Below are 14,309 nucleotides of genomic sequence, written 5' to 3' on the forward strand. Positions count from 1 at the left end.
TTTTCTGTACCAGGCCCACTCCAAACTTTTTTTTTAAAACAGTCCGATTGAGATATAATTTATAGATAGCGTCTAGTTCATCCACTTAAGTGTACAATTCAATGGGTTTTAGTATATATATATGTTTTTTAAATTTTTTATGTTTTATATATATTTGAGAGAGAGAGAGAGAGAGACAGTGAGTGAGCAGGGGAGGGGCAGAGAGAGACAGACACAGAATCCGAAGCAGGCTCCAGGCTCCAAGCTGTCCGTACAGAGTCCGACGTGGGGCGCGAACCCAGGAACCGTGAGATCATGACCCGAGCCGAAGTCGGACGCTTCACCGACTGCACCACCCAGGTGCCCCCCAAAAATAGAGTTTTAAGTCCTGAGCCTTTGTTGTCTGATGAAGGAGTTGATGATTGAGGGTGCCCTGGGCAAGCATTCACTCTTGCGCTTAGATAGCCTCTCTTCCAGACACAATGTCCTACCTCCCGGGCGGTCACGGTCAGCGGTGTGCTCGTCTTGGAACACGGTCTGGATCAGGCAGCCTGTGGGGAGCCATCTGGGCTACGGCAGTATTTGTGGAGGCGGCTAGAAAGGCCAGGTGGACCCTGATGGACCTCCGCGACAACGTTTCTTTAGTCTCCGGGTGCAGGGACAGTATTTCCTGTTCTCTGGAGACTCACTATCAAAGAAGAATCTTCCTTCATTTCCTAAGATCACAGCCTACCCTTCCTCGGCACATGGGAGAGCGTCTAGCCTTCCCACGTTCTCTCCTCGTGGAGAAATTCGTCTGGTGGGAAGGTGAATGTGCCCTACGGGCCCGGGGCCGGCGTCATGGTGACGAGCACTATCTGAAAGAAACGTGACATGAGAGCATTTGTTTATTTCACACTTGGTGAGAGATCACCATAGGGCAAGACACACAGGGCCTTCCCTGGGGGCACGGGGCAGGATTGACCAGCCTGAGCACAAAAAGGTTTCCCAGGCAGTGCTCCCAACATGGCCAGCGAGGCCCCCAGAAAACGTGGGACACGGACAGCACAAAAGACAGTGCCAGGGCGGGGGGGGGGGGGGGGGGGCGCCTGCGTGGCTCAGTCGGTTCAGCGTCGGACTTCGGCTCGGGTCATGATCTCACGGTTTGTGGGTTCGAGCCCCGCGTCGGACTCCGTGCGGACAGCTCGGAACCCCGGGGCCCGCTTTGGTGCTCCGTCTCTCTGTCTCTCAAAAATAAACAAACGTTAAAAAGGCAGCGCCAGGAACTGAGGATGTGATGTAAGCGGGAAAACTCCGTTCTGCCCTCCGCCAGCCCAGAGAGGAGAGGCTGAGAGGTAATGGCCAACCGCCATCTACGACATTAATCATCGCTGTGTAGAAGGTAGCTTTGTGGAGAGGCTTCTCTGGGTTGGCAGGAGACTGATCTTTGACGACAGTTCCCCAACACCGGGCCCTGTTGGTGCTGCAGGCTGCCGATAAAGTCCTGACCTCCCGGAGGCTGCCTGCCGGGCAGAGAGGCTGATGAGACTCTGATAAACAGACAGGGGTGGGTTCTGTGAAGGGAAAACATGGGGGGGCGGGTGAGAGCTGTGGTCAGGGACAGCCTCTCGGGGGAGGGAGCAGGTGAAGGAAGGAGGCAGGCCACCAGGAAGATACGGGCAGACACCGGGCTGGGCCAAAGGGACAGGAACCCGAGACCCGGAGTCGGAAGCTGCTTGGCACAGAAAGGGACCAAATGCCTGGCTGGGGCTGAGCCAACAGAGGGACGGGTGGGGGCCGGGGTGCAGCTACAGTTGGGAAAATGGAATTCAAAACAAATCTCCCCACCCAAAACCCTCCGGGCAGAGATGCACGAGAAAGAAAACACTTTCCCTGTTGAATAACCTGACACCAGGATTCAAAGGGCTTTTGTAGGCAATCCGCTAAGAGATAGCAAAGACAAAAACCCTGTTCACAACATAAACAGGGTCGAGTCCTCCAGTAAGAGGGCTTCGCTGCGCATCTGGCCCGTGGAGTTCATCCTAACTCCCCTCGGGGGGGTCGGGGGAGACCTTCTGTGTGGGCTCACTGGCTTTAAACAAAGCAAAATAAACTAGGCTCCTGCCCGCCCACAGAAACCGGGGCGCTGGGGGTGCTATCTTCCTTGATCACATTTCAAAGAGATGCTTCCAGAGTCTTGGAGAAAGACCTTCCCGGGGCTGGCAAGAGGATTCTTTAGCCTTCAAAAGACTCACATACATTTCAAACAAAGAGTTTACATGTTTTCTAAAGCAAGCGCCCTAAGACAAGGGAGGGGGAGAGGACTCTCTATCCTTAGTTTCCGCAGGGGAACGACGCGTCTTATTTTTCCTTTGTATTTGCTCTTACCCTGGAAAAGCAAAGCATGTGGGTGTTGCAAGTCTCGGTGAGAAGGTTCGGTTCATTCCGAGCTTGATGGACAGGCCCCGGGAGGACTGGAGCTGAACAGGCTCACCACTGGGGCCCCCAGGCTCGGCCTGACCGCCGCAGCCGGGAGGGGACTTTGGAGGCTCCAGAAGGTGGAGAGAGATACTGATTTCTTTTTATGGTTTGCGCCAAGTAAACCAGGCAGATCTGCTTAACGGCAGCACTCTTTTCGTCGCCCTGCCGGAGCCCTGAATTCCTGTGTAACGGGTGCCATGTGGTCATTACGGAACACGTTCAGCATTCTTCCACTTTTCCTGGACTTTTCGCTAGGACGCGCTCTCCCAAACGTTTCAAACTTCTCCCTACGAGGCGGAAATAAAGTAGAGACGCGGGAAACGAGATCTGGGGAGCTATTTATGGGAAGAGAAAAGAAATAACGAACGAGGACAGTGGCACAGCAAAGTCGAGGAAGGTAGACAGTAATGCGCGCAGCCGGAGGGCGAGGCTTTGAACGCGCCCCGCTCCTGAAAAGCAAGCAAAGAGAGAGGGCATTACCCACATGAGACCAAAACAAGTTGGGGTTTTTTTTTCTTCTTTTTTTCAGGTTCTCCACCTGGATCCTTTGTGCTCCCCTCCTCCTTTATGTAACCGTCAGTAGAATATTCCAGCTAAACAAACAGGTCTCTGAAAAGAAGCAAACTGATGACAGGTTCTTTTATGCTTGCAGCGCCGAATCTTAAATAGACTTACACCCTGACAGCCCTCTGAAAAGTTTCCTCTCTGCCTGGCGGGCTGGGAGCTGATGTTTACGCGCGGAGATCAACCCGCTCACCTGAATGTGTGTGACATTTCCGTTTGCCGTTTTTCTTGTTTGTTCTCTGGCTATCTGCTGTTGTTGTGTGCTTGTCGGAGAACACTCTCCCCATTTCCGAACCGCAGGCTGGTCAGAAACGAGGAGCTGATTGGATCTTTTCTGTGCCTCCACGGGAAGGTTCGTTTTGTTCTCGTGTTCATACCTTTGCAAGATCTTGGCTCTCGGAAAGGCACATGTGACTTCACGCCGTACATGATGCGTTTACCACGGAGACCTTTAGCACCTACCTGTGCAACTGCCTCCAGTAAAGGCAGCTGTTTGCCAGATCATATGAGAAGAAGGACCTTCGGGTGACTTTGGGAATGCGAGTCTTTTAACCCTTGGGGAGTCCTCCCCCTTCTTGGGGTGGCAAGGCTGTTTTTCCCGCGGCTCATGGCTCTAAGGGGGCCTCAGTGGGTTCCGCGGCCGGCAGGCTCCTTCTGGCGGCCAACGTAGAAGGCGTCGCATCCGCCTCCCCGTCTCTCTCGTTACAGCCTGCCTCGATTTAGCCGCATAACCTTGAGCAAATCACACATTAACGGTTATAAAGATAACAGCTCACAAAGGCACAGACTCTGTCCTAAGCAGTTACACATACTGTCTTATGCCTCATAACAACCTGATGAAGGTGGCAGTGAAAATCTCCGTTTTACCATTTTAGAGATAAAGTGGACAGTAACTTCCCAGACGCCACTCCGCTGGGAAGTTGCTCGGCCAGGATTCGGGCACCCGCACCGCTCTGCTGTGTGGCCAAGGGCTTTGTGAAGATGAATACGCCGTCCGTAGCATCAGCTAGTTGACCACGTGTCCTCCAAGGTCCCCACGAGCCCCGCGAGTGTCCGTGATGCTCAGTGGCTCACTAGCGTGCGTGCAGAAGAGGAATTCTCCATGCTGGCTCTGTTCGCGCCCCGGGAACTTTCGCCAGCGGACAAGGGCAGAAACCACTGCCCGCGGGAGAAGCCCAACGGGACTCATCTTCATGGATAAGTCATGCATGGAGCTCTACTGTGTCGGACGGTCAGGGTCTCTTCCCCTATGTCGTCATTGACATACTAGATGACAATTCTTGTGTCAGATGGAGCCCCGAAAGCTTCTGGAACCCGCTGGTTCCTGGGCTGTGCAACGAAATTAAAGTTAAGCCCTTCTGCACCCCAAGTGGAACTGGCTTCTCTGTCCTTTGCACTCGCATACGTCCTACCAAGATTTGATCAATGACGTTTATTACGTGTCTTACTGGCTCCTCCCTTGACAATACAGTGAGGGGGTTTTTGAGCCAGGGACCGCCGCTCATCTGTAGGTGCTTCCCTGGCACAATTGTTATTGCGTCGCAGGCATTTAGCGAACGTGTGGCAAATCGAGGGAAGGCAAACAAAACAAATACACGATGACATATGTAGTGTAAGCCCCGGCAGGCTTTTTTCCCTCTGTCTTTTTGGTAATCCAAGTGCTTAATTTAAGCTTCACTTGCCAAGGCACCCGCTTCAAAGAGCATCCGCTTCTAAGACAGCTCTCTCGAATAAACACGATAAAGAGGCGGCTGTCCCCGCGCCGACACCCAGCCCCGCACCCCCCCACCCCGCCCCGACTCCTCAGTCTTAGAGATCTCGGTTGATTTCAGTAACTGACCATCGAGGCTGCTTTTTTCTGTTCTCGTCCCACCCTTTATAAAGTCCTGCTGTTAACCTTTTAAAATCACTGGGAAAGGCTGGGCCCCCCAGACCCTAGGGCCCTACCCTCCACCCCAATAAAAGCAGAGCCCCCGGCCTGCGCACGCTCTCTCTCACTCTCCCTGTGACCTCGCGGTGTGGGCCCAGGTGTGCGGTGTGACTTCCAGATCCCGTAAGTCACAGACCCTCTGTTTTTCACAATTTCCTGGTGGTCGTTGCTGAAGGGCACCTTGTGATCGGAGTAAGAACCCCCAGGGCTGGTCCACTCGTCACATTGGTTTGGAAGGTGGAGAGTCTGAGGGAAGCTCGCTGGGGCTGAGCCTGCATAAGACATTATCAGACCCTTGTTTTTTGGCCCAGATGTCAGGATTCAATGCGATCAAACAAGCGCTCAGCCTAGTCCGGGAAAAGGGCTTGGGAAGAGAATGAACTCAAGCTCCTTGGGGTCTGTTATCATTACGGTGGACACCCAAAACGGCCTGCAAAATGGAAATTTCACATTAGTTATGTCGGTGGCCGAGGGCAGGCCGCCCCAAGAGGGACCGCTTCGGCGTGAAGATTATTTTTGATTTCAAAGTAATCAAAACCCCGCAGATTCAGGAAACGCTCTTAATCTCCTGGTGCGCTCCCCCACCCCCCACCCCCCAACGGACTAAAAAGAACTTAGACACCGGACCTGCTCCAGGGACAGAGCTGTCACCACAGGTAACTTCATTAGGATACGAACAGGGAGGCTAGACAGGGAGGAACCCAGCGAGGCCTGTTTGATCAAAGACCTCTCTGTCCCATTGTTCCTGACGGGCCCCACAAACGTTTGTGCACCGAACGTTTGCTGGTTTTCATCTTCCCGTGAGTCGAATCCCTTCCATTTGAAATCCCAGATCCCTGGGGCGCCTGGGTGGCGCAGTCGGTTAAGCGTCCGACTTCAGCCAGGTCACGATCTCACGGTCCGGGAGTTCGAGCCCCGCGTCGGGCTCTGGGCTGATGGCTCAGAGCCTGGAGCCTGTTTCCGATTCTGTGTCTCCCTCTCTCTCTGCCCCTCCCCCGTTCATGCTCTGTCTCTCTCTGTCCCAAAAATAAATTAAAAAACGTTGAAAAAAAAATTTGAAGTCCCAGATCCCAACCCACTCCTCCTTAGTTCAGGGTGACAAATACACCCCCCAGCGCCTGCCTTTGGAGTTTCTATGTCTGTGTGGATTCCCCACAGACTCGGTCTTCCTATCCCAAGACCCTTAACAAGCACTCACGAGAAAACAGCGGGCAAGTCGGGGTCTTCATCTGACAACAACCTAGGAGGATGTCCATGAAAGGGGAGAAGGGACCCCTGTCCGTTTTTGCACCCCTTTGGAGCCCTGCCTGTTAAGAAGAAAATGCCGTTTCTCTAGACTCAAAATGCCAGCTTGTTTTGGCCTAATATTTGAATCTTGACTCACCTTCCTCTCCGGGTTCAAAGCTCAAAAACGAGGCCCTCAGACAGACCTGTATCTTGAAAATGGGAAAGCTGGACTTCCTCCAAAGGCTCGGACAAGAAAGACCACCAGTGGGGTGGGAAGGGGAGGGTGCACGTCCTGCTTACTGAGCCTGGCAGCTGCAGCCGGGCCTGCCACCAGCGTGCACCTTTTGGGGGACGGGAGCTTTGGAGAAAAATTGACGCACGTTCCCTAGGGGGTTGGAGTTCACGCAGGTGACCACTGCATGACTGTTCACACTAGTGTGGCTCTTGTCTCCAGTCTAGGGGTTTCTGGAGGCGGGACCCTCAGTGGAGTGGCCCATGCCAATGGAGTCTGAAGACACTGTGTGAGTCTGGGAACGAGGATGGGGGTGCTCCTGTGCCAGTCTCCCGTGGCCCCTGGACGGTGCACAAAAGCCTGGGTGTTTCCTGAATTTTCCTAAGAAGCACAAAGGTCAGAGGAAGGGCAGGCCCCGCGGGCTGTCCAGGTGGCCTCCAGACCAGACCGTGAGCCGGCACGGACAGGCTGGAAGCAAACAGAGCACCGTTTCGTGTCGCTACCCCCGACCCACCGAGGCTCAGTGAAACCACACGCAGATTCTCGTCCGGAGCGCACGCCGCCTGCCCCTCTGAGAGGACAGTTCTGTCCCGAGGCCCTTTTCTCAGCCAGCCTGGAGCGTTCGCCACTACCCTTCCCTTTGGGAAACGCAGGAGCCCAGAGTGCACGTTCCTTAGCACGCCAAGGGTAGGCCTTGAACTTCAGACCTCCCTGGTTGTGGCGACCCCGCAGAACGGTGTCGGTCAGAGGCATTCGGGACAAAGGGCATTGCATACCACTTAAGTGTGTTCTTCTAGGGAATTCACGAGAATAAGAGGGAGGTTTGCTGATAGTGAAGGTAGTTCTGGGTGAGTCGGGAGCCCTTCTGACCGCAGAGGGAAGGACCTCGCGGAGGACAACTGCCTCTGGGGATAACCGGGGGTGGGGGTGGGGGTGGGGGGGGTGCTGGGACAAAGCCGGTCCTCGGGAGGGCTGTGTGTTTATTGTTTCCTTCGAAGCAGCCACCTCATGCTTCTAGGTACCCGGTCACTTCCCTGACAGCCTCTTGAGGCCTCGGTTTCTGTTTGCATTTCCGGTGATTACAGTAAATCAATAATGTTAGATAAGAAAAAACAAGGAGATCTTCGAAGCTGCAAGACGCCATAACGTCTGCCATAAAAAACGAGTAGGTAAACACCTCAGGGATTACACCCAAAGCCACTCCAATGGACCAGCGTCACATGGCCTCCTGCTCTTCCTGCTGGGAAAAGCTGGTCTGCGGAAGCCGGCCTGAAACCACCGTTCCCAACCCCCCCCCCCCAGGGATATGGGTGCCGCTGGAGAGTCAGCCCCCCCTCCCCCCACCCCAGCCGCTGGAGAGTCAGCCCCCCCTCCCCCCACCCCAGCTGCTGCCCACGAGCCCACAGCCCCCACCCCCCTCACATCTGGCCTCCGCCACCAGCCAGGGCACCGGAATTCGGTCCTGTCTCTAAACCCCATTTTCCACGGAAAGAAACCAGGGATGTCTGGACAAGCGCCCCATTAGGCTCCAGAGCAGGAAACGTACAGATGGATCCGGGGATCTTGTTATGCCAGAAAGCCAGGAAGCTATCGAAGAGGAATCACATTAGAAGTGCACAGAGTCCAGTAAAGAACCGGCCTGTACCCTTCAGAAATGTCAAGGTGACGAAGGACAAAGAGACCGAGGAGCCGGTCCGGATGAAGGGAGACAAGAGAACCAAACACAGCGTTTGATCTTGGATCGGATCCTGGTGTCGTCGACTCTGAGTCTAAAGTTGTCTTTTGTCTAGCAAAAGAGCGGACGCAGGATTCAAACGAGAGACGGCTCGTGTCCTGCGGGGGAGGGGGAAAAAGACAAGAGAGCCCTGAATAACGGTCCTTGCCCCGTATTTACTCAGATCAGAAGGCTTGCAGATGTGATGGGCGTGTACAAAGAGACAAAGAAACTAGGAACATTAACTTGGGGACGTGAGGGGGCAAAGGGGGTTTTGAAGATATACGGTGTTTGGGGTTGGGGTCAACATAAAACAAAATCCAGGCGCCGGGCAGATGGGTAGATAGATGGTTGTTAACAACAGACAGGAGGCACCGTGCCTGTTTGCCTTTGCCAGCCTAGGGGATGAGACAGGGGAATAACCTCAGGGTTGACAAGGCACCTTTTCTTTTGTTAACTGTCTCCCATCAGGGCTGCTTTGCCTGCAGCCCAGCGGTCCAAAGTCCAATCCACCAATTTTTTTTTTTTACCTACCCTGGCCCTATTCTCCTATGAAAGCAGCTTTCTGCTATAGGACTAAACTTGGGGTGCTTTCACCCCGAATATCTAACCTTGTGATTCCTATGTATGGGGCACCTTTCCACTGATTCTATTTCAGGCCTTTGCCTCTATTTTGAGGGGTTCAGCACCCCCTCCCTATTTGGGGGTGCCTTTGCACCTCCCTATTCTTGGCACCTTTATGCCTCTCTATTCTTTGTTTTTAAATTTTTTTAACGTTTATTTATTTTTGAGACAGAGAGAGCCAGCATGAGTGGGGGAGGGGCAGAGAGAGAGGGAAGGAGACACAGAATCCCAAGCAGGCTCCAGGCTCCGAGCTGTCAGCCCGGAGCCTGATGCGGGGCTCGAACTCACGGACCGCGAGATCGTGACCTGAGCCGAAGTCGGACGCTTAACTGACTGAGCCACCCAGGCGCCCCAATGTTTATTTATTTTTGAGAGAGAGCAAGAGTGAGAGCACGAGAAGGGGAGGGGGCAGAGAGAGAGAGGATGGAGGATCCGAAGTGGGCTCCCAATTTTTAAAAAAATAAAATACTTTGGGGGCGCCTGGGTGGCTCAGTTAAGCATCTGACTTCGGCTCAGGTCATGCTCTCACGGTTCGTGAGTTGGAGCTCCGACATCAGGCTCTCTGTTATCTATGCAGAGCCTGCTTTGGGTCCTTTGTTCCCCTCTCCCTGCCCCTCCCCTGCTCACGCTCTCGCTCAAGAATAAACATTAAAACAAAACAAAACAAAACAAAACACTGTGTTGGGACAACTGGCAAAGTAAGACGAAGTCATAGATTATGGCCTCAAACACTGCACTTGAACAACTGAGCCTTTAGAGCTAACTACCAGTTTGCAGGAAATACGGGGTTTAGAAGAATAGGGAAACTGTACCTTGAGAGCACCATCAGCCAAATCCGGAAGGTGAACTATTCTAGAAAAGACATATGAGTGACCTGGTTTCTCTATCAAATCAATGTCATTAAAAAAAATTTTTTTTTAATGTTTATTTATTTTTGAGACAGAGAGAGACAGAGCACGAACGGGGGAAGGTCAGAGAGAGGGAGACACAGAATCTGAAACAGGCTCCAGGCTCTGAGCTGTCAGCACAGAGCCCGACGCGGGGCTCGAACTCACGGAACTGTGAGATGGTGACCTGAGCCGAAGTCAGCCGCTTAACCGACTGAGCCACCCAGGTGCCCCAAATCAATGTCATTTAAAACAAACGAGAAAAAGGGGTGCCTGGCTGACCCAGTTTGTAGAGCACACACCTCTTGATCTTGGGGTTGTAGGTTTGAGCCTCATGTTGGGTACAGAGATTACTTAAGTATAAAATCTTAAAAATAAAAAATAAATTAAAAATGAATAAACAAATGAAACAAAAAAAGGAAGGTAGACTGTTATTAGCTAATAAAAGAGACTCGAAAAAAAAATAAAAAATTAAAACTAAAAATAAATTAAAGAGACTCGAAGGGTGCCTGGGTGACTCAGTTGGTTAAGCATCCAACTCTTGATTTTGGCTCAGGTTGTGATCTCATAGTTCATGGGTTTGAGCCCCACGACAGGCTCTGAGCTGACAATGTGGAGCCTGCTTGGGACTCTCTCCCTCTCTCTCTGCCCCTACCCCACTCGCGCTCTCTCCCTCTCTCAAAATAAATAAACTTACAAAAACAAAAAAAGAGGTAGACCCTCAAAGATCTTCTTCTCTTAAACTACACGGTTCACTCCTCCCTGGGTGATAGACTCTTTTGCGATCCATGACGCCAGAAACCAAGACGAAACAAACAAAAAAGCAGAAGAAATCTCGAACTATGTTAGAAGCGGATTAGCTTCCCACTGACAAGTATGATACAAAGAGAGAACATGTGAAAAACCAGATAGCCCCTGCCCCCTCCCTCCACACCCCCAAACAGAAGCTTTAAGCATCATACTCAGGTCTCAAGTAACAGTTTGGACGTACGTAGGACAAATTTAAATTCTACTAATGTTTGTCCAATAAACCTTTACTCTTTAGGTCTGATCATCTATTTGCCATGGAATGATTTTTTTTTTTCAACGTTTATTTATTTTTGGGACAGAGAGAGACAGAGCATGAACGGGGGAGGGGCAGAGAGAGAGGGAGACACAGACTCGGAAACAGGCTCCAGCCTCTGAGCCGTCAGCCCAGAGCCTGACGCGGGGCTTGAACTCCCGGACCGCGAGATCGTGACCTGGCTGAAGTCGGACGCTTCACCGACTGCGCCACCCAGGCGCCCCAGCCATGGAATGATTTTTAACATCCACCTGTCGCAGGGTGGGCTTTTCTTCTCCCCGTCTTTTCTCCCCTCTCCCCTCCCTGAGTGGGAGTCTTTGATAAGGGGAGAAAAAAAGACAGTCACGTCGTAAGACACGGGCGCAAAGGAAGAGCAAAGTGCGTTTGTTCTGGACGTGTTTTGCCCTGACGAACCGGGTAGATTTCAAGCCCAGCTAGGTCTCCCCGAAACCACCACCCGTGAACCGTGGCAAGAGTGTAGTGCATCGCCGCGGTGCTGCCCAGATTCCCCTTCAGGACTGGGGCATTCCCCCCACAGCGGCTGCGGGGTTGGCTGCTAAATCATTTTCTGGAAATTTCCCTCCGTTGAGGGCACCACCCTGTGCCCAAGCAGGTTACAGCTACTTCCTCAGGAGCAGCTTGTATTCGGTGACTGGTCCGAGTGGAATCTCAAGGAACTGGTTCTCCCTCCTGCACTTGGGATCCCGGTGAAGACCGATACATATGGGAACCCCACAAACAGGAGAGGTTCAAAGACCGAAAAGTAAAGAGGTGCATTGCCATTCTGAGCTGAGGAATGGGATGGAAGCCTGGGCAGGGGAGGAGGGCAACTCACAGGCAATGAGAACAGGTGCGTGGTAATTACATGTTTGCCCTGCCGTATAGACGGGTCACTCAGATAAAATTAATTTCTGTAAAAACTCCCATTCTGGGATAGACCTCCAATTTAAATTCTTCTAGGTAGTTAAGACACGGTCAAAAAAGTCTCTCTTGAGTTTTCAGGTCTTGATTGCATTTGGTTCAAAATAATTCAACGGCCAACGCGGAGCATTTGGGGGAGACTTGTTCTGATCCCCTTTCAAACGTTTCTTATAGACACAAACAAACCTTCCAGTTTAAGCTGAAAGCTTCTCTGTTCACCATCCTGATTCCATTCTTCCTCCTTCCGATCTATCCAGAACGGGGTCGTATCCAGCCCCGAGTTGTGTACCTTTAGAACGTGGGCGTCGCGTCTCGGTCTGTGGTCCCCAGAAAGCAGAGCTGAGATGGGACTTGGGTGCAGGTTTATTGGGGAAGTGTCCCTAGGAAGCAGGCACGAGGAAACGGACTGAGCCACCGACACAGGGCAGGAGGAAAAGCCCGCGTGGGAGCCCTGTTGGCCGGCTGCCATGAAGACAGTAACCTGGGCATTTATCCAACGCTCCTGTTTACCACTGATGGAGGGTCGCCCTTGCACTTCCGGGTTGCCCTAAGGGCCGAGTCGAAACAGAAAAGAGAGAATGTGGAAGGTGCCCGAGGAGGTGTCTAAACACAACAGAGGTCCTGGGGCGGGGGCGGGGGGGGGGGGGGCAGCCAGCCAGGTTCTAACCAAAGGTCCTGGGCTGAGAGTTCATCTAGTCACCTGCAAAGTTTGGGTGCTCGACGCCTCGCTGCCCCCTCAGGCCCAGTTCTGGTTCCCTGGCCCTCGTGGTGGCTTGAGCTCCCAATGTCCTTTTAGCATAACTCCCCTTCCTCTCAAATCTTCCAGAAGTGGTTTCTCATCCTGGCATCAGTGCTGACAGATACGGTGTGGAAGTGAAAAGCGAGAATTCCGGCATTTGTAGAAATGATTTCCTCTGTCTGACCCCCCCATCTTTGGCGTCTGATATCTGTATTATCGGTGGGAAAGGAGGCCGTGAGAGGCTCCTTCTAGCCTCCTCTTACAGTCCGCGGTGTGCCCACCTCCCCTGTGAGATTCCCTGTTTGCATTTATGTTAAGGGCTACAGGGTTGCCAGGGGCATGGGGAGGGAGGGCGGTCAGAAGCCGTAGGTGGCTCTACTGGGTATCTTCCTGGGGAGGGGGGCTTGGTGCTTCTGGGCCGGTCCGAAAGGGTGTGGGGGTCAGAGGACCCACCAGCCTGACCAGTCCCGGGAGGTCTCTAACAGGCCGCCTGGCTCGTTGTCCCGGAGGGCTCCATGCTGCAGGGACCATTCTAGGCCTTGCAGTAACCTGGAGGGAGCAGTTCTCTGCAGTACCCTGGGCCGTGTGGTTCTTCTTCACTCCAGCCACTCAAGGTGTCTCAGAGCAAAGGCAGTTCAGCTACAGCCCCCCCCCCCACCCCCAGCCACGCAGCTTCCCGTAGCTTCTGTACCTGCACCGTTGAGCTACTTAGCCTCTCTAGGCCTCAGCGTTCTTTTCTGTAAAATGCAAACGATACTCATGGTGGGTGCATTGATGTGCCACCCAGATTCCCCAGGCCTGGTCCTCACACTCCGTGGGATGAGCTCTGCATGTCCGTCCAGTCTTCAAAACGCTCTCCGGAGTCTGCCGCGGGCCCTCCCCTCCTCCTGCAGGGGCTGACACGGGAGCACTCCATCCTGAACGCGGGAGCACTCTCAACTTCTTTTGAGACATAATTCACATACCATGCAAGGCATCTATCTATTCAAAGTGGACGGGTCGGGGCGCCTGGGTGGCGCAGTCGGTTAAGCGTCCGACTTCAGCCAGGTCACGATCTCGCGGTCCGTGAGTTCGAGCCCCGTGTCAGGCTCTGGGCTGATGGCTCAGAGCCTGGAGCCTGTTTCCGATTCTGTGTCTCCCTCTCTCTCTGCCCCTCCCCCGTTCATGCTCTGTCTCTCTCTGTCCCAAAAATAAATAAACGTTGAAAAAAAAATTAAAAAAAAAAAAAGCGGACGGGTCAATGGCTTTTAGCGTATTCACGCAGTTGTGCGAACATAGCCACAGTCGATTTTAGAATGCTTTCCTCGCTCCCCCAAAGTACCCTGTACCCAAAGTCGGACGCTTAACTGACTGAGCCACCCAGACGCCCCTCCTTTGCTCATTTTAAAACCGGGTCATCGCCGATAGTTTTGAAGTCGTTTCCTTCTCCCATAAAAGAAGAAGGGTTACTGCGGCCTTCACAGATTTGCTGGGACGATTTCACACAGTGCCCTGCGCTTCGCGCGCGTTCCAGAAAGTTGGTGAACCTTCATCACACCTTGCCTCAAAAGCAGAAATCAAATCAAATTCATCCTGCGTAGCGCTTCGCAGGAGGACGCGTGAGGACAGGCGCAACAGACGTCTGGAAGCATAAATGTGCCAATTAACACGACTCAATGTCCCAATTTGCGTCTCCGGTGCCTTGCCCCCTTGCTCCCGTTTCTCTGGGCGAACCTTTTCTTCTGGGAACAATTTTCTTAATTTTATTCCCCTTGCCAGCTGCTTCCCGGCCTGAAATTTCGCTGGCAGTGTCACTGAAGCTGATTGCAAGACAAGCAAAGGCACCACCCCACAGGGCTGGGGGGAACCTGAGAAACTTTTGAAGGCACCGAATGCCTGGCGGCACAACATCGTCCCCCTTGGGAGAGCGCAACAGAAAGCAATGAAAGGCATTACAGAAGCGGTTTGAGATTTCCAAAAAAAAAAAAAA

The 14,309-nt window shown here is 52.8% G+C and overlaps 1 long non-coding RNA gene across 1 annotated transcript; it reads right to left on the reverse strand.

Moving 5' to 3' along the window:
• Positions 1-322: 322 nt before the first annotated feature.
• On the reverse strand, positions 323-4,754 carry LOC125151140 (uncharacterized). The gene is made up of 3 exons (XR_007146651.1): positions 3,871-4,754; positions 2,347-3,735; positions 323-1,532 (listed from the first exon to the last, which is right to left on the reverse strand). It is a non-coding gene; the product is annotated as an uncharacterized LOC125151140 (long non-coding RNA).
• Positions 4,755-14,309: the final 9,555 nt, after the last annotated feature.

This window comes from Prionailurus viverrinus, chromosome E1 (assembly GCF_022837055.1).
Source record: "Prionailurus viverrinus isolate Anna chromosome E1, UM_Priviv_1.0, whole genome shotgun sequence".
NCBI classification, from domain to species: domain Eukaryota; kingdom Metazoa; phylum Chordata; class Mammalia; order Carnivora; family Felidae; genus Prionailurus; species Prionailurus viverrinus.